A 19,971-nucleotide genomic window follows, 5' to 3' on the forward strand; every position below is an offset into this window, starting at 1 on the left:
CTGAAGAAGGACATCATGCTTGGTAAACTACAGGGTCAGCAAAAGAGAGGAAGGCCCTCAAGGAGATGGACTGACACTGTGTTTAGTTCTGCTGGACGTAGGGTCACCATGAGTTGGAGGCATCCGGATGGCACCTAACAACAACAAAAACAGTTAATATGAAGTTAGAAAATATTTTCCAAAATGTATTGTCTAAAAATAATTTGATTTTTACAAAAAAGATTTCATAAACATACCTCATTCAGAATACACCAACAATGTTTTATGCAATGTTTCTATACGGAGTCTTTGATAATCTTTTTTCATTAATCCAGTAATAATTTACAAGTTACTTCTTGATCTGATATTTCTCTGTTTAATAATAATATCTGCTCTTATTTACTGAGTGTTTATCATATGCCAGGCACTTTGCTAAGTGTTACTCAGATTTCTTTTATTTAATCCTCACACTAACCTGCTGAGGTAGTATTATTATTATGTTAAAAAATTAAGATACAGAAAATGAGACTAAGAGAGATGAAGTAATTTGCCTAAGATTATAAAGCTGACTAGTAACCAAGGTTGGAATTGAATTTGGTGTCTGATTTCAAAGTTATTTAATATGATAGTTATAAAAATACATATTCTATGAGACAATGCCTCTGTATATATTACATTTTCCAAATCGCTAGAGTATAAAAATTATTCAAACAACTATTTCATATGATTCATATGCTAGACTTTTCAACCTTTGTTTCAAATCCCATAAATTTGGATTACAGATAGTAATAAACAAATCAAATGACAGTGGCCTAAAAGACCGTCAGCATAACCTCTGAGTCTTGTGTCTCCTGCAAACCTGTGATCAAAATGCCTCAACTCCTTTCTCTCTTTGCTTCTCCATTTCTCAATTTTCTCTAAAAATAACTGTATCTTGGACTTTATTGTCTTCCACCTACTTGGTTTAAAAAATTCCTATCTCCTGTACCGACCTCGATTTTCCTTGCTTCAGTCATTCATATGTATTAGAGCCAATGCTAGAAAAATATCACTATCCCTTATCTCATTGCTACACTAGAATACCCCATGGGCCTTCTGAAACAAGTACACACTTCTTAATCTGCCTTATGGGCCTGGTAATCTAGACTTGGAGTTCCTGGTTGGTGCGCATGTTTAGGCACTGGGCTCCTGACTGAAAGGTTGGTGGTTTGAACCCACCCAGAGATACCTTGGAAGAAAGGTCTGGCAATCTGCTTCTGAAGGTCACAGCCATAAAATCTCTGTGCACAGTTCTACTCTGAAATGCATGGGGTCTCCATGAGTAGGAATCAGCTCTCAATGGCAACTTTTTTTTTTAACATTTTATTGTTGTTTGGATTAAAGTTAGTTTCCCATTCAACAATTTATACAATTTTGTTTTGTGACATTAGTTGTGATTCCTTCAATATGACAGCACTCGTCCTACTTCTTCCCTGAATTGCCCATTTCCATTCATCCATCTTTCCTGCCCCTTCCTTCTGAACTTTGTTTTTGGCAAATGCTGCCCTTTTGATCTGGTATGATTGGTTGTTCTGAGGACCACATTCCTCACTGGTGTTATTGTTCACTTTATAGGCCTGTCTATTGTTTGGTTGAAAGGTAATTTCTGGGAATGGTTCAGTTCCAGTTTGAAGGGTGTTTAAGGGCCGTAGTCATGGGGGTTCTACCAGCCTCTATCAGACCGGTAAGTCTGGTCTTTTTTATGAATTTGAATTTTGTCCTACAGTTTTCTTCCACTCTATCCGGGAACTTCTACTGTGATCCTGATCAGAGCTGTCAGTATTGGTGGCTGCTGGATACCATCTTGTTTTTCTGGTCTCAGGCTAGTGGAGGGTGTGGTTTATGTGGTTCATTAATCCTTTAGACTGATTTTTTCCTTGAGACTTTGATTTTCTTCATTCTTCTTTGTTCCAGACAGGAAGAGACCAATAGTTTTACATTAGATGGCTGCTTGCAAGCTTTTAAAACCCCAGTCGTTAGTCACCAGAGCAGGATGCAGAACATTGTCTTTATGGACTATGTTATGCCAATCGACCTAGATATCCCCCCTTCCCCCTGCCCCACCACTATACTCCTAATTGTTTTTTGGTTTAATGTATCCTCTCTTTAATTTCCACTAAATCCCAGCATGCTCTCCACCAGAGCACTGTTCACCTGTTTTGACTTCAGGGTTTGCTCAAAATATTTTTCTACCTGGAATGTTGCCTAATTCTCTAAATGTGTTAAATTCTATCCTTCTTCAGATTTGAATTCAACCTAAGCCCCCAAAAATTCCTCATTTTATGTTAAGCTATAGATAGTTTTTCCTGTTAGTTATGCTTACAATTAGAATTTATTTTGATTTTCTTCAGTCATGTGATTACAGATTCTTAGAGGTGGAAGGAACATAAGAGATTACTTAGTTCTACATAAATTTTAGGTGGGGGAATTGAGGTCCAGCACAGCAATACATAGGTCTGAACTTTAACACATTGCTCTCTCATTTCCATATACATGCCTTCTATTTTTATTGCTTGTTTTACTAGTGTTTCTCAAAATTTTGCCTGTATCAGAAATATCTGGAGGATTTGTTAAATCACCATTTGCTGGGCCCCACCCCAGAATATTTGATTTAGTAGGTTTGGGGTAGAGTTTGAAAATTTGTACTTCTGAGAAATTCCCAGGTGACGTTGAAGCTGCTGATCCAGGGACCTCACTTTGAGAACAATTGACAAGATTTAAACTGATAGTATAACCATTTATTATTTAAAAAATATAATAATTCTGTCCTCTTTTATCTTTTCCCTCTTTATTTTTTTAATTTAATATGGATAAGTATTATGTCAGGGGACAAAATAAAATGTTTTTGTTTTCTGTTATTTTTATGTTATTTGATTAGTTAAATATCAAACATGGTATTTTTTTTCCTTTTATAGTTAGTTCAATGAATTTAAATACACTAATTCAATAAATAAATAAATAAATTAATTAAAAAAATTTTTTTATTTCAATAATCCTGGTAAGGTGTTCTGTGTCCTTACATTAGCAGTGAAAAAATTCATTTATTTTATATTAATAAGATAGAACCCTGCCTGGGTTAAAAAAAAAAAAAAAAAGTATAGAAGAGAATGTCTAGATAAAGGTCATTTTTCAGAACCATTTACTGATTCATTTTTCACTCCTCATGACCTGAAAAACTTCCAAAGGAATGTGATGTCGTACCTCTAAGGATTTTCTCAGATGTACAAATGCCAGTCACAGCAGTGCATGAAACAATGGCTGAACAGAAATGACCTCAGGTCAGATTAAGAGGATGGCCTGCTTCCAGAATTTTCCATGGCTATATACCAAATCCATAAACCTTAAGTTTTTCTCATTAAAATTAAACTAACCAAACAAATGAAAAAACAAAAACATGTACTCCCCATACAACTCAAAACAGAAGTGCTTATCTTCAAGAACAGGTGACTAATACCTGCATTCTAACACTGTTCCTAGAAAAGCTGTATCTGATATCTGTTTGTTACTTTTGTTTATTTTTATTTCTACGTATGTTCGGAATGGTTTAGACATGCCATTGAAAACATAACCTCAACAGCACCTTCTGGTATAAATGAAACCTGCCTAGGAAGTTGGAAAAATCAGCCTCTGCATATACACAGACACTGGAAATCTGAGATTCCTTTACCTATATATTTCATATCTCACCATGAAATGGGGCCCTGGTGGCACAGTGGTTAAGTATTCAATATGTGATTAATAATTTAGAATTTTGAGATAAATATTCTGTTAAAAATAATTATGTATCATTGAGGGAAAAAGACCAAAGTCACTTGAAACTTATACCATCCAGCAATCAAGACCAATTGGAATGGATGTAACCATATTCTGCCATATTTATTTGGCAATCTAAGTGATATTCTGTGCTCAGCCTATATGCTGCTTGAAAAATCCATTAAGCTTATCTGAGAGTTCCAGGTAGCTGACCATTTCTTAATTAGCTAAACAAAGTATCATAAAACTCATGGCATTGGCAAGAAATGATCACATTTTTATTCCCTGGTTTGACCTTTGATTTAAATGTTTAAATGTGGTCTGTTACGTTCATAATGCAGTCCTTAAAATTCTGACATTGCAAATGGTGAAAGAACACCAAAGGCACTGGAAATTATGGGTTTACTAACTTTTCTAAGGACAGACATTGGCAAGAAAAGAAGGTAGCCCATCCTGTAAATGAGTTTAGGATCAACAGTTTCAGGATTCCTGAAGAAGTTTTATTCTAGGAATGGACACATTTGTTGTCCAGTTGTCATGGTTTGTGTGTTATAGAGGACCTTAAGAATTTTTAGGGGGTTTGTTCTACATCAGTAAAATTAGACATGGAAGCTCCAGCTGGTTCTAATATTAGAACTGATACCTCAGAACCTCAGAGATGTTTGTATGTGTGTGTGAAAGACAGAAAAAGAGAGAGTCAGAGAGATTTAGGGGAAAATAGTGTGTGTGTATGAAGAAGATAGTGGTTCTGTGCAGGAAACACTGAGTAGAAAATCCCACTCAAAAAGAAATTATGTTTTAGTGTTGTCTTTTTTTGCTTATAACTTTCTTCTTTAATTCCCTACTTCTTCTTATCCCAATTATTCCTTAACATTTGACCACTAAAATTATCAAATGTAGACAAGTACATACTAGCACCTTCTACCTTCTAATCCTCTTGGACATCTGAGCAGTACATATGGTATAGAAATAAACCATTGCAGAAGGAAAGGACTTGGCCCACCTTCTCCAATATGTAGTATAGATACATTTGGTTATATACAGGTGTATTAGTTTCCTGTTGATGCTGTAACAAATTATGATAAATTTAGTGACAGTATGAATTTATTATATTACAGTTCTGGAAGTCAGAAGCCTAAAATCAGTCTTACTGGTGTAAAGTCAAGATGTTAGCAGGGCTAATTCCTTTTTAAGGCTCTGGGGGACAATCTATTTCCTTGTCTTTGCTGGGCTGCCTATATTCATTGGCTCATGGCCTCTTCCCTCATCTTCAAAACCAGAAGCATTTTCAAATCTTTCCCCTTCTCTACTACTGCTTCTGTCATCACAGTGCTTTCTACTCTTTTACAGGCAATTCTTCCTCTTTCTCCTTTTTATAAGGACACTTGTGATTACATTTAGGGCCCACCCAGATAATCCAGGATAATCTCCCTATTTCAAGATTCTTAATTACATCTGCAAAGTACCCTTTGCCATATGAGGTAACATTCATAGGTTCTGGGGATTAGGGCGTGAATACATTTGGTGACCATTATTCAGTTTATCACCGCTAGTTATGAGTAAAGTTGTTCAGTGGGCTTCTTCACTTATCTCTACTCTAATTTCTTCTCATAATATTCATATCATCTCTCCAGACTGGGAAATATACTCTCTAACTAGATACAAAGCTGATAAGCCAAAGGAAAGAGAACATGTGCAAAATTCCTCTTATGGGGGAAAGAAGAATTTATCAAAGGTTTTATTCTCAGTCACTATGAGTCAGAATTGACTCAACAGTATGCCAGTTTGGTTTTGGTTTTGGGTATCTTTCTAATTAATTGACTTTGAGAGTGTGGTATGGAGAATGGTAATATAGTGAATAGTTGGCAGTAATTTTTCCCCAGCCATGAAATAAATTTCAGTTATGATGAGCACCCACATTAGTTATTTAACATAAAATGCTCATTATTTTCTTTTTATTCTCCTTAGTACTCCATTTTCCTGACTGTATTTATAATCTTATTCAACCTTCATAATGTTATCTCATATTACTTGAAATTGTTGAATATTATGCTAAGAGCAAAGAAACTTTCTTTTCATGTAAAATACAGATGAGACTGACAATTTATTAAGAAGGTAACTTTAACATACTCAATTCCTTACAGATTGAAATAGCATTAAATTTATTTTCAAAGTGTTAGCAATCTTTAATAAGAAGATCGCTTAAATAAGAATTTCTGTAAATTATATACCAATTTAATACATATTTGGCAAAGAGTTTTCTACTAAAGGCGCTATAGACAATTCATTAGTTGCTATTACCCCTGGCTACCTATCAATGCACTCTAAAGATGCAACTGAAATAGATGAAACACACACACACACACACACACGCACAGAGAAACATATTTCATTGCAAAAGAAAACTTATTTCATATTTTAAGCATGCAGTCCTATAATAATTTTTCATTTATGCCTTTTAATATTTCAGAAGAGCTAACACATGGTGCATTATGAAAAACAAAATGGTAAATAAAAAAGCATTAAAAAAGACAAAATATGAAAGCGGGTCTCAATTGTATGCTGAATAAATAAGCAATGAATGAAGATCAGTTTAGAGAATTTATTTTCCACTTTTAAGTCAGCATAAGGAACCATAGTATTTATTTCCTTATATAGCATTATATTATTGTTGTTGTTGTATGCCATCAAGTCGATTCTGACTTATATTGACCCTATATAAAAAAAAATTAGAGTAAATAAGAAGTATAATTTCACTGCATTGGGAAATTAATATTTTAAGCTTCATAGCATGCATCATTACATTTCATAAATAGTGAGTTAACATCATTCCATAATATATTATGGTGGAGACTATGAGCTGTTTGCCAGATCCATTCCCTCTTTATATTAGGAAAAAATTTGCGCTTTTTTTCCAGTCTTCCTTTTGGTTAGCTATAGTCATATGATTATATTCTAGCTAGTGGAATGTGAAAACATGTTTACCACTTTAAAGAATTCTATATGTGGCCCTCTATTAGCTTCCGTCTTCAGTTGGTTGGATGCAGCTGGGCAAAATGAGCTTGGAAGCCAAATGTTGATGGTTACATAGCAGCAAGATGGAAGGGGAATACATCTTTGAGTAAGACATTGGAGAAGAGCAATCCACCAATCAGGACTTTTTGGAAGCAAGAAATAAGCTTCTGATATTTCTAAACAGAATAATTTGCAATAGTTTGCTTGAAATAAAAAAAAAATGCACACAATTAAAATAAGCATGTCTTCTATCTTAAAAAAAAATTAGAATTAATCAATTGACTATAAGTTATGCACCTGACTTGAATGAAATATAAAGCAGTATTTCCTTTGTTTTTATTAAAATGGGTTCATGTTAACAGACTTTAATAACTTTTTATTTTTAAAGTAATTTGAAACATAAAAAGGATTGATGAGAGCACAGAGGAAGAGGAACAAAATATTACAAACTAAAGAACGTTTTATAAGCTGCCAGATGTTTGTAATGCTTTATGAAAACAATAAACCCTACTCGTAACTCTCTCAGACTGCTTACATATAAAGCACTAATACTGCAGCAAGCCTAGGGTTATTAGTTTATAAAACCCACCACTCTGAATTCTCTTTATCTTCCTAAATTACATTCCCAGAGTGTACCTGGCAGAACAACATTCTCCCAATTTATACACAGACATAGTCTTTTTTAGGTCAATGTAGCAACGTAGATTTTTATCAAGTTTCTAACCAGTGAGAAAAGGGCTTCTTGGCTTAACTTCAAATGTTTTTGAGATGTTAGAAAGTGCACACACACACACACACACACAAAAACATTATCAAGAAAAGCATAATAGGAAGTACATTTCCAACCTCATGATGCAAATAACTTAGATCACAGCTAGGAATTAATGGAGAATAATGAAAGCATTGGATATTATAAGCATGCAAGCCCAGAATAAGGCATACACAATTCATCCTCCTATTCTTTGAAATAAGTCAGTTTTGATTAAGCTTTTGTAAAAAACAAACTGGTTTTGTAACAATACCAATTTTCTTGGGCTACATCTAAGATGTAAAAAATAATATAGCATTGCTTTCAATAGCTTAAATGGGAAAAAAAAAAAAAAAGTTCCAGCTTCTAGTTCTGTCTTTTATCATTCAATAAGTTCTAAAACAAATAACTATCACTCATATATCAGTTTTTCTTACTGTGGTGGCTTGCATGTTGCTGTGATGCTAGAAACAATGCCACTGGTATTTCAAATATGAGCAGGGTCACCCATGATGGACAGGTTTCAGTGGAGCTTCCAGACTATGACAGACTATGAAGAAGGACCAGGTGGTCTACTTCTAAAAAAATTGGCCAGTAAAAACCTTACGAATAGCAGCATAACATTGTCTGATACAGTGCCAGAAGATGAGCCTCTCAGGATGGAAAGCACTCAAAATACGACTGGCAAAGAGCTGCCTCCTGAGAGTAAAGTGGACCTTAATGACATGGATAGAGTCAACCTTTTGGGACCTTCATTTGCTGATATGGCATGACTCAAAATGAGAAGAAACAGCTGCAACCATCCATTAATAATCAGAATGTGGAATTATGAAGTTTAGAAAAATTAGAATAGGTCAAAAAATGAAATGAACCACATAAAAATCTACTTCTGAAATTGACTGGCATTGGCTCCTTTGAATCAATCATATGTTCTACTACACCAGTATTGAAAAATTGAAGGGGAATGCTATTGCATTCATCATCAAAAAGAACATTTCAGGATCTATCCTGAAGTACAGTGCTGTCAGTGATAGGATAATATCCATACACATACAGGGAAGACCAGTTAATATGACTGTTATTCAAATTTATGGGCTGCACCAACTACTAGTGGACAGATGAAGAAATTAAAGATTTATACCAACTCCTGCAGTCTGAAATTGTTAAAACATGCCATCAAGATGCATTGATAATTACTGTTGATTGCAATGCAAAAGCTGAAAACAAAGAAGAAGGATCAGTAGTTGGAAAATGTGACCTTGGTGATAGAAATAATGTCAGAGATTGCATGATAGAATTGGACAAGACTAACAATTTATTCACTGCAAAAACTTTTTTCAACAACATAAATGGTGACTATACACATGGACTTTGCTGGATGGAATACACAGGAATCAAATTGACAGCATCTTTGGAAAGATACAATGGAGAAGCTCAAAATCATCAGTCAGAGCAAGGCCAGAGGCCAAGTGTACGACAGATTAGCAATTGCTCATATTCAAGTTCAAGTAGAAGCTGAAGAAAATTAAAACAAGTCCACAAGAAGAAAATTAAAACAAGTTCACAAGAGCCAAAGTACTACCTTGAGTATATCCTACCTTAATTTAGAGACCATCTCAAGAATAGAGTTGATGTATTGAACATTAATGACCGAAGACCAGACAAGTTGTGGGATGGCATCACCGACATCATATGTGAAGAAAGAAAACGGTCATTAAAAAGACAGGAAAGAAAGAAAAGACCAAAATGGATGTCTGAAGAGACACTGAAACTTGCTTTTGAATGTAGAGCAGCTAAAGTGAATGATGAAGAAAAAGAGCTGAACAAAAGATTTCAAAAGGCAGCTAGAGAAGACCAAGTAATGTATTGTAATGAAATGTGCAAAGACCTGAAGTTAGAAAACAAAAGAGAAGAACAGGCTTGGCATTTGTGAAGCTGAAAGAACTGAAGAAAAAATTCAAGCCTAGAGTTGCAGTATTGAAGGATTCCATGGGCAAAATACTGAATGACATCAAAAAAAAAAACAAAAAACCAGTGCCGTCGAGTTGATTCCGACTCATAGCAACCCTATATCAAAAGATGGATGGAATACTCAAAGTCACTGTACAAAAAAGAATTGGATGACGTTCAAACATTTCAGGAGGTAGCATATAATCAATAACTGATAGTACTAAAGGAAGAAGTTCATGCTGCACTGAAGGCACTGGCAAAAAACAAAGCTCCAGGAATTGGTGGAATATCAATTGAGATATTTCAACAAACAGATACAATGCTGGAAGCGCTAATTTGTCTGTGCCAAGAAATTTGGAAGGCAACTACCTGGCCATCCAACTAGAAGAAATCCTATATGTGCCCATTCCAAAGAAAGGTGATCCAACAGAATATGACAATTATCAAACATTGTCATTAATATTACACACAAGTAAAATTTTGCTGAGAATAATTCAAAAACGGCTGCAGCAGTACATAAACAGGGAACTGTCAGAAATTCAAGCCGGATTCAGAAGAGGACATGGAATAGGGCATCTCATTGATGATGTCAGATGGATCTTGGGTGAAAGCAGAGAATACCAGAAAGATGTTTACCTGGATTTTATTGACTATGCAAAGGCATTTGGTTGTGTGGATCATAACAAATTATGGATAACATTGTGAAGAATGGGAATTCCAAGGTACATAATTGTGCTCATGAGGAACATGTACATAGACCAAGAGGCAGTTGTTCCAACAGAGCAAGAGGATACTGCTTGGTTTAAAAGCAGGAAAGGTGTGTGTCAGGGATGGATCCTTTCATCATACTTATTCAATCTATATGCTGAGCAGATAATCCAAGAAAGTGAACTATATGAAGAAGAACATGTCACATGGATGATACAACCTTCTTGTGGAAAGTGAAGAGGACGTGAGACACTTACTAATAAAGATCAAAGACTACAGCCTTCAGTGTGGATTATACCTCAACATAAAGGAGATAAAAATTCTCACAACTGAACCAATAAGCAACATCATGATAATGGAGAAAATACTGATATTGTGAAGGATTTCATTTTACTTGGACCCATAATCAATACCCACGAAGCAGCAGTCAAGAAATCAACAATGGATTGTACTGGGCAAATCTGCTGCAAAAGATCTCTTTAAAGTGTTAAAAAGCAAAGATATAACTTTGAGGACTAAGGTGCACCTGACCCAAGCCACAATATTTTCAATCGCCTCATATGCAGTCAAAACCTGAACAATGAATAAGGAAAACTGGTGAAGAACTGATACTTTTATATTATGGTGTTGGCGAAGAATACTGAATATACCATGGACTGCCAGAAGAACAACCAAATCTGTATTGGAATAAGTACAACCAGAGTGCTCTTTAAAAGCAAGCATGGCCAGATTACGTCTCACGTACTTTGGACATGTTATGAAGAGGAACTAGTTTCTGAAGAAGGATGTCATGCTTGGTAAAGTAGAGGGTCAACCAAACAGACAAAATCTCTCAATGAGATGGATTGACACAGTGGCTCAACAATCTGCTCAAAGATAGCAACAATTGTGAGGATGCTGCAGGACCGGGCAGTGTTTGTTCTCTTGTACATAGGTTGCTATGAGTTGGAACTGACTAGGCTGCACCTAACAACAACAACAAAAACAAAACAAAGAAACAATAAGAAAAAAGACAAAAAAAAAAATAAAGCTGATATAATATACATCTAAAGAAAGAAGTTAATGTATTCTTCAACCTGATTTCCTAAAGAGTTTGCAAAATACTGATTTAGTCTATCGAAAGTTGTTATTAACAACTGCATTAGGGATATGCTAATTGTGCTGTCTGGCAGATGGGATGCTAATGATTTGGCAACTGGCAGGGAAGTAGCCTCAACAAATTGCTTGTTACCTCATTGTGATTTTGAAACATCCTCTGGGGAATATTTGTCATTATACTCCTTAATGTTACATTATAACTCATAGACTCTGACATTGTTATTTAGCTGAGGCAGCAGGTTATTAGCTGAAGTGCTGTCAGCGTTTTATCTCTTGTATAATTCCAAAAAGCAAATTGATTAATAAGCTACATCATGAGAAAAGATCCCATCTCTCTATCGATGATTGACTTTAGCTACGAACCAAAGTATTTGTTTTAACAAGTTTAAGTTGTTTGACTTACCTATATGTACGGAGGGAAATGTATATCTATCCAAATGTTGGCTCCAAGACATATCTTTTTAAATCATGTATTGGCGAAGTGTCAACATCCAATGGGCTGATTATTCAGGAGAAGCAGCTGTCTAAATATAGTTGAGTAGCTCTCATTTGTGACTGTGTTGGCTTCATAACAGTATTACCACATCCAGTTGCTCAATAATTATTAAAGTCAATTATGAATACTGGGAATAGCAAATTGAAGAGGGCATTACTGAAGTAGCTGCTGATTTCAGGAGATATTTTAGGCAAATTCCAAAGTAATCACAATACGCACATTAGAAAGAAAGAAAGGAAAAGGATGAGAAAGCTTCCGAATCAATGGAAATAGTCAGTGGTATGCTGGAGTGAACTCCTACCAACTTGTGAGGGTCGATTGCTTCATTTTTAGGTCTTTTGTAAGCTGGTTTTTAAATACAGCCATAATTAAAATTAAATTACATAAAGTTTCAATTAAATTAATGATATTAAAAGTGTAATAAATACTCAAAATTTATCACTTCCTAGTTATTTTACTACATTTTACTTATCTATGCCTATGAAGTTATTCATGCCTACTGTGTATGTAACACGGAAATACTGAATAATGTAATGTAATAATGTGTAACTATGAATCTCTTACCAGGTCTGCATTCTGTAATGACTCATTGATAGCTTCAAATTGGCCAAAGTGCGTGAGTTTATACCACAGAAATAAGCAGATATTCACCTTGATATTTAGGTATTTGAAGATGTTCATTATTTTATTGCAAACCTAAAGGTCTGTTCCAAACACAGAGTCTGCACACTAAATTCTGTGTTGGTAAATACATGGAAATGCCTATAAGTGGTCTAACAATTAACAAGTACATCACGGAGTTTAATTCATGAATTATTTTGTAGGACATTCAGATAAGTGCATGTCTATTAGAATATAAAGTGCAGAGGTTTTCAACAAGTTGGGTTTTAATATAATACTGTAAAATAAAAGCAAGTCCAATAAAAGATAAAAACTGTACTTGGAAGATAGATAAACCCACTGAATTTCACGAACTATGGCAGCACCAATGACTCATTTTGTAATGAAAAAGTGTTTGTTAAAATGTTAACAGGATAATTTAAATAGCTAAAATTGAAAATATAAAAGTGCCATTTGGGGTAGTACTTCTCTAATAGGCATAAATAAAAATTCTTCGGTCCTCACTACTAGGTTATCATTAATTTTTTCTTTTCACTAACCCTAATTATGTTTTAAATTCTGTGCATTAAGCCTACATGAGAATCTAAAATTCCTTGTAATTCTCCTTAAATATTGTTCTAGAAAGTTTGGTTTAAGTTATTTTAGTGCAATTCTGATTATTAGCATCTCAGTCATCATGGGTCTTTCTGTAGTCTGGGAAAGAGAGAATCTTACTTGTAACTTGCTGTTAAGGTTGATCATAAACCTGCTACACAGAATTGCACTCACTTCTCCTTCCTGTGAAACCTGGAAGTAAAAGTATTCCTTCCTGCCACTCCAAGGAATACTGTTAGTTCCAAATTTCCTGCCTTGCTCTCCTAATAGCAGACTGCTGGATTTTTTCTAGCAACACTTTCCTTTTGAGTCAGTTTGATTTCCTTGAATTTCAAAATTAATTCTCAACTAACTTAGCCAAAACTATAATATTTATTTCTCTCACGATTTGTGGTGGTTAAGAGTTTAGCTGCTAACCAAAGTTCAGTAGTCAAATCCACCAGCCACTCCTTGGAAACTATGTGGGGCTGTTCTACTCTGTCCTAAAGGTTCGCAATGAGTCCAAATTGATTCAATGGCAATGGGTTTGGTTACTCGTTTTGTCAAGATTATTTTTAGTGCAGTAAGAGATGATCAATTAGGTGTCTGCTTTGTACATACAAAGCTGTTCTCTCTTAAACTTTCTCTTCGGTCACTAACAGAATTTTTACATTTTTCAAATTCTTCTCCATAAGCCTTGTTTTCAGAAGCAAATAATATAGATTACAGTCTATTAAAAATTTTTTTGACTCAATTTTTTTTAACCATATAAAACTAAGAAACTAAGAATAAATAATAGCCAGTTTTCAAGCATTAAAAAAAAAAAAAAACATACCATTGACTTTCAGAAAGTCTTTTGGAAAGTTCATTTAAAAATGCATGCAACTAGTAATAGACTTTTGAAGTGATCATGATAATTAGTTAAATATTATTAACATACTGGATTTCCTTAAGTTAATTCATTGACAATGGAATCTTCCTATTTTATCCACTCCTCTGTTTTATGCTGCTGTTTTTGTTGTTCCAACTTTAGACGTTGCAACAGAAGACTTTACAGAGACTACATTGTTTTGGTGCAATGTTGTTTTGAAACCAGAGATAGAAATGCAAAACAAATCTATTTAGGATGGATTGTCAAAACAACATCTGGTTTTGACAGATTTTGCTTAAATTGCTGATTGGTATCTGAAAATATTTTCCTCTTAGTACTTTTTTGGCAAACTTAAACTTTGCTGCTGAGACATATCATAAATAAATGAAATCAACTTCATTCTGGCCTTTTGAGATTTAGTAATGTGAATTATTAGAAAAACCATAAACAGAAGGAAAATAACTCTAAGCAATATATCCATTGCACAAAGCTCTAAATACTGAGTTCCAAACATGGAACATACACACAACACACACACACACACACACACACACACACATATATATATAGTCCTGGTAGCACAATGGTTAAATGCTTGACTACTAATCAAAAGGTCAGCAGTTCATACCTACACAGCGGCTCAGTGGAAGAAAAGGCCCGGCAATCTGCTCCTGTAAAGATTGTTTTTGTTAGGTGTCATCAAGTTGGGTTCAACTCACAGCAATCCGACATACAATGAAACAATACACTGCCTGAGTCTGCAGCATTCTCAGAACTGTTGCTATGTTTGAGTCCATTTTTGCAACGACTGTAGCAATTCATCTAATTGAGGGTTTCCCTCTTTTTTGCTGACCTTCCACTTTACCAAGCAAGCATGACGTTCATCTCCAGGGACTGCCTATGAAACCCTATGGGGCAGTTGTACTCTGTTACATAGAGTCACTATGAGCCATAATCCACTCAATGGCACACAACAACAACTATATATATATGTATCTATATATTTTTTATATATATTTATCATTTTATGTTGTTCTTTGTTTTTATTGTTGTGTTCCGTTGAGTGGATTCTGACTCATAACAACCTGTAGAGCAAATGAGAACTGCCCATGAGGGTTTCCAAGGAGCAGCTGGTTGATTTGAACGGCTGACCTTTTGGTTAACAGCCATAGCTCTTAACCACTGTGCCACCAGGGCTTCAGTTATAAGCTCAATGGTAGGGAAATTAACAAATAAACACTAATTGCTCCTCATGTGAACTTTGCAAGAAATAAATGAGACAACTCATACGAAAAAGCACTAGTCACAATGTCCGGCATATAAAAAAGGATTTAGTCATCCATGATAATTATTATTTCTGTTGGATTGTTTAAATTATAAATAAAAGTGCACTGCATATCTGTATACATATGTGTTTGTGCTCATGTCAAATATTCTCTTTATTATAGCTTCCTAGAAGTGGAATCACTGGGCCAAAAAGTACTCTTTGACCTTTTAATTATTTTAATACCATTGAGTATGTTAATTTTAATTTATTGAAAGAGAAATGTCTGATATTGTACTTTTGTATTCTGCTCAACACACTACAAAATGTAATTTGGCTACTGACAATGTATTATGACCTTTTATAGTGCAAAACTTGTATATATTTCTTTGAAACTTTAAATACATGAAACAAAGCAGTAATGTTTTGTTTTGTGTTTTTTCCTTATATAAAGCAAAATTGGTATAAGTGGAGGCATGATACAATGATCTTTTTTTTTTACATGAAATTAAATTATTTATGCATTTATTTTCTTAAAAGCCATTGCTATGTCCTGAATCCGCGCAGAGAGCTTAGGATGCAAAGGTGACCAAGTTACCGTTCTCAAGGAACAGACAAGCTCTTACTCTGATGCAAATCTAAAGCATACTAAGATTCGTATGTTAAGGAGTCACCACTTAAGCCCACATGCTGCTCCTGAGTTAGCCTTGCCCTCTGTCAGAATCTATTTGCTGATAATATTATCTCTACGCAAAAAGACCCTTGCATAAACTTGTGCAACTTATGTGGTACTAACTTCTGAAGGCCACTGATATGCAATTATTGTGGGCATCAAATATTTTCAAAACAGCTTACTTTGTTCTTCAGTTTAAGTAATGAATTTAAATAGTAATTAGTGAAACTTATGTTAAGCACAAAGATTATGGGGTTAAAAAAATCATTTTTTTAGAGCATGTTTAAAATTATGTCAAAGAAGAAAATGTCGTAATCAGTTAGGAGTGAAAGAAAAGGAGTTTTATTGAGGAATAATATAACTAAAACTGGGCAGCACTAAGTAAAAATACAAACGACTCCACTGTTCAAGTGAAGAGAAGGGTCTATATGCATACAGAACAAAAGAAAAGTAGAGGGTTAGTGATTAATTATAGGTAAGATCAGCTTCAGCTTGAAATCCTTTGAAATGTAAAAGATGGCCACTTGGCTGAGAGGGAGTAAGTTACCACCTAGGTGAATGGCACCAGACAGTTTGGTTATACATGATTGCAGCTGTGAACACATTTTTCTCTGGAACAAATTGTTTACATCTTGATACAGTCTTCCCATGAGCAAATGGTTTACATCCTGACCTTCTGCTTCCTGGGAATGCATGTGGGCTCTGTCATTCTTATATCTGACATTAGTGCCTCCGGTTTGAAAGTTTCCCATTTACATTTTTACCTTTTGATCAAGCCTCCACTAGGGGGCCCTGATTATCCATGATTGAGTAGCCTTTCTTGTGCAAGAGCCTTGTTTTCTTAAAGAGCTTTGGTTAATAAAATGCATTTTCTTCACTTTGCTGAGCAAAAAGGCCTCATCTTCAGGGTGAGTAGGTTTTATGGGGACCATCTTAACAAATAAGACCACATTCAAGGAACATTCCTCAGCCAGGACAGAATGATAGAGGTCAAGATGAAACCTACCCAGGGAGACAAAAGGGAGGTGATTAAACAACATGATCATTGGTGAAAGCCTGAGGATCCAGCATGATTTTATGTGAAGGAACATACAGTTTTGAAGTACAGCATTTCATTGATAAAATGTATCGAGCTAAAGCAAAACAGCGTTTTATAATTTACGTAATAAGTGGTGAGGAATATAAAGATTCCAAAATAAAGTAGTAGCAATTTTTCCACCAACCATACCAATTGGGAAACCAATTACTTATAATATCAGTTAAGGAAGGAATAGGATTGTTAAGGTGAGATGTTACACGTTGTATATGATTAACATAGAGAGTAATATTAGCACTATTGTCAGGCATATAGACCCAGCAATCAGATTTTATTACAACATGGGTACCTCCTTGGGCTGCAGTGAGAACGTCAAGAGCCATCCTATTCTGGAGTATGACTTTCTCACCATTGCTCTTTTGGTATTGATTTCTTGAAACCCATGGGTACTGTCATTTAGAAAAGTTTGTATATATTGGTTAATATTTCTACATGTGTCATAGCATCTTCAAGTCCTATCTGAGTTGTAAATACCGTTGCTAAATGATCAAGCCAATGAAATGCTGATTGAGATCATTGAGCTCTTAATATGGGTACATTAGGTGATGAAGGGAGTTCAGTTAAAATACATCCTTGAGTCCATCTAAGGCCCAAAGTGCATCTTCCAATCCAACCCGGTTGAAGCCAGGGCCAAAGGTTGGTTCCACATAGCCAAAACGTGTCATTAAGGGCTAATCGGTGACCTGAGTGTCATACCCAGTCAGTGGCAGACAAATTAGTAGCTTGTAAGGTTATAATTGATGCACATGCAAAACGCTGGAATCCATCCCATAGGTCTAGTGATGGCTGGGTTATTCATAAGGATGTGGCTAGATTGTTTCAGAAAAGGGGAGCAACCTGACTTATACTTTCCACATGTTGATATGGACCTACAATACAAAGAATACTGTCTGTTGATTTGGAAGATTCTTTAGCTAGCTCTTCTTGGGCAAATTTATTTAATAAAGTAAGTGTTGTGTTAATACTAAATGTTAAGTTATGGACTGGGTTTCATTCAGATTTGAAAAGAGGCTGTTTATCAATGCAAAATCTAATAATAGTATTCTCCTGTAGTAAAGAATTATTTCTCCATTGTTCTTGTATCCATAGATCAAGAGCAACCCAATCAGATGCCCGTAGCGGAGAGACCCACCAGGGAAGGCCAGACTGACTTGAGGTTGGGAGGGCACCACATATGCAACAATTAAACCTTTTAAAACAGTGAATATAAGCATCCGCCCGATATAGGAAAACATTAGTACAGGCATAGTATAACAAAGATAAAAAGAAAAAAAGATAGAGATGCATTTTCAGGCCTGGTCCAGGGTCTTGCCTCAGATGTTGTTTCTGGCTCCAGAGGCGTTTAAGTGTAACCTTCGATTATTTGGTTGGTTGGCTATTCCAAAGAGGAGTCTTAGCCTTTTTCAACTGTGACAGATGGATCCAAGGCTTTGTTCCCTCTAGTTTGGCTGCACATGGATTGATGAGGAAGACTAAGTATGGCTCCTTCCAATGAGGTTCTAAAGAATCTTTTATTTGGTGTCTCTTCCAATATACATATTCTACTGGGGCAATGTTAGGCAGAGTTCAGGAGTCTAGTTTCTGTTCACCATAGGCTTCTCTAACCTGTAAAAGATACTCTTTAAAATACTGGATTAAAGGTTGGCAATACCTCAGTAATTCAGGTTGAATAGTTAGTGTCGGTGCAGGCATCATAAGAAAGGAGCATCGTTCTCCCAGTAATTATTTTATAGGGGGTAAGCTGGTGAGAGCCAAATGTTGTGGACCTCAGATTTAAAAGAACTAAGGAAAGGACTTTAGCCCCGGATAAATTTAAAGTTTCACAAAGCTTTGCTATTTGGGTCTTTTATTATTCCATTAGTACTCTCTAATAGACCAGTAGACTGAGGATGATAAGGGCAATGTAGCCTTTAACAGATGGGAAAAATTTGACACAGTTCTTGGATGACTTGACCAGTGAAATGTATTCACCAATAGCTACAAAGAGTTTTCGATGCTCTCCAGGTGGGTATGATGTTCTCAAGAATTTTTTTGCTACATAGGATGCAGTAACACGATAGGAGGGAAGGTTTCTACCCAGTGTGAAAATCTACAGATCTTTGCTAATACATATTTATAACCATTTGAAGGTGGAACCTGAATAAAATTCTAGCTGCCATTCAAGCATAGGCCTGGAAGGTAAAGTGTAGGAGTTTAAGGTGTTTCTGGGATTTTAACAAGGGCAAATAGTGCAATGGGTGGCAACATGTTTGGCAGCCTCGAAAAATGTTTCCCATCAATATTTTTTTAAGGTCTCAATTATTTTATCTCTTGTCATGTGGGAACCTTCATGTAAGGCTAGCATCATAGGAACATGTAAGAAATTGGGTAAAACGGTTTTCTTAATAGGCCCAGTCCACAATTTAATCACAGGATCTTGGTAACAGCCTACCTTCTTCCGTGCCTTAATTGTGTCTGTTTCAGCTAATTGTTGGCATTTTAAAAGTCTTTCTAAAGTTAATTCATGGAGGTTGGTGTTATCAATAGACATATTGGAGGGGTCTTTTTTTTTTCTTTATCATAAAAGCAGAATAATTTGAGTGGCAGCTTGTCTGGCTACCATATCACCTTTAATTTCTTCAATTTGGGTACTCCTTTTGGCTGGTGAGCTTGTATTTTTATCACAGCAATTTCAGGGGGGAGTAATAGAGCATCTAGAAGGCCAGCTACTAAAGCTCCATTTTTTTAATACTAAAGCATTTCTGGAAGAGGTTAAAAATCTTTTGCTTCCATAACATGCCAAAAACATGTGCAATTCAAAAAGAGTATCTACTGTTCACAAAAATATTAACAGGTTTTCTGGAAACAATTCTGCAGGCTCTAGTAAGGGCAATTAATCTTGCTTATTGGGCTGAAGTGGCTTCAGGGAAAGCCTGACTTTCAAGGACGTCAGTAGAAGTTATAAGAGCATATTCAGCTTGATAGTGAGGACTAGGATTTAAATAGGAACCCCCCACAAATAAAACTAAATCAGAATTTGTTAAAGGGACCTTTTTAAGTCTTTCCAAGGGGTTAAAAGTTACTCACTCAAGTCTAGACAATCATGTG

This window comes from Elephas maximus, chromosome 6 (assembly GCF_024166365.1).
Source record: "Elephas maximus indicus isolate mEleMax1 chromosome 6, mEleMax1 primary haplotype, whole genome shotgun sequence".
Lineage (NCBI taxonomy): Eukaryota > Metazoa > Chordata > Mammalia > Proboscidea > Elephantidae > Elephas > Elephas maximus.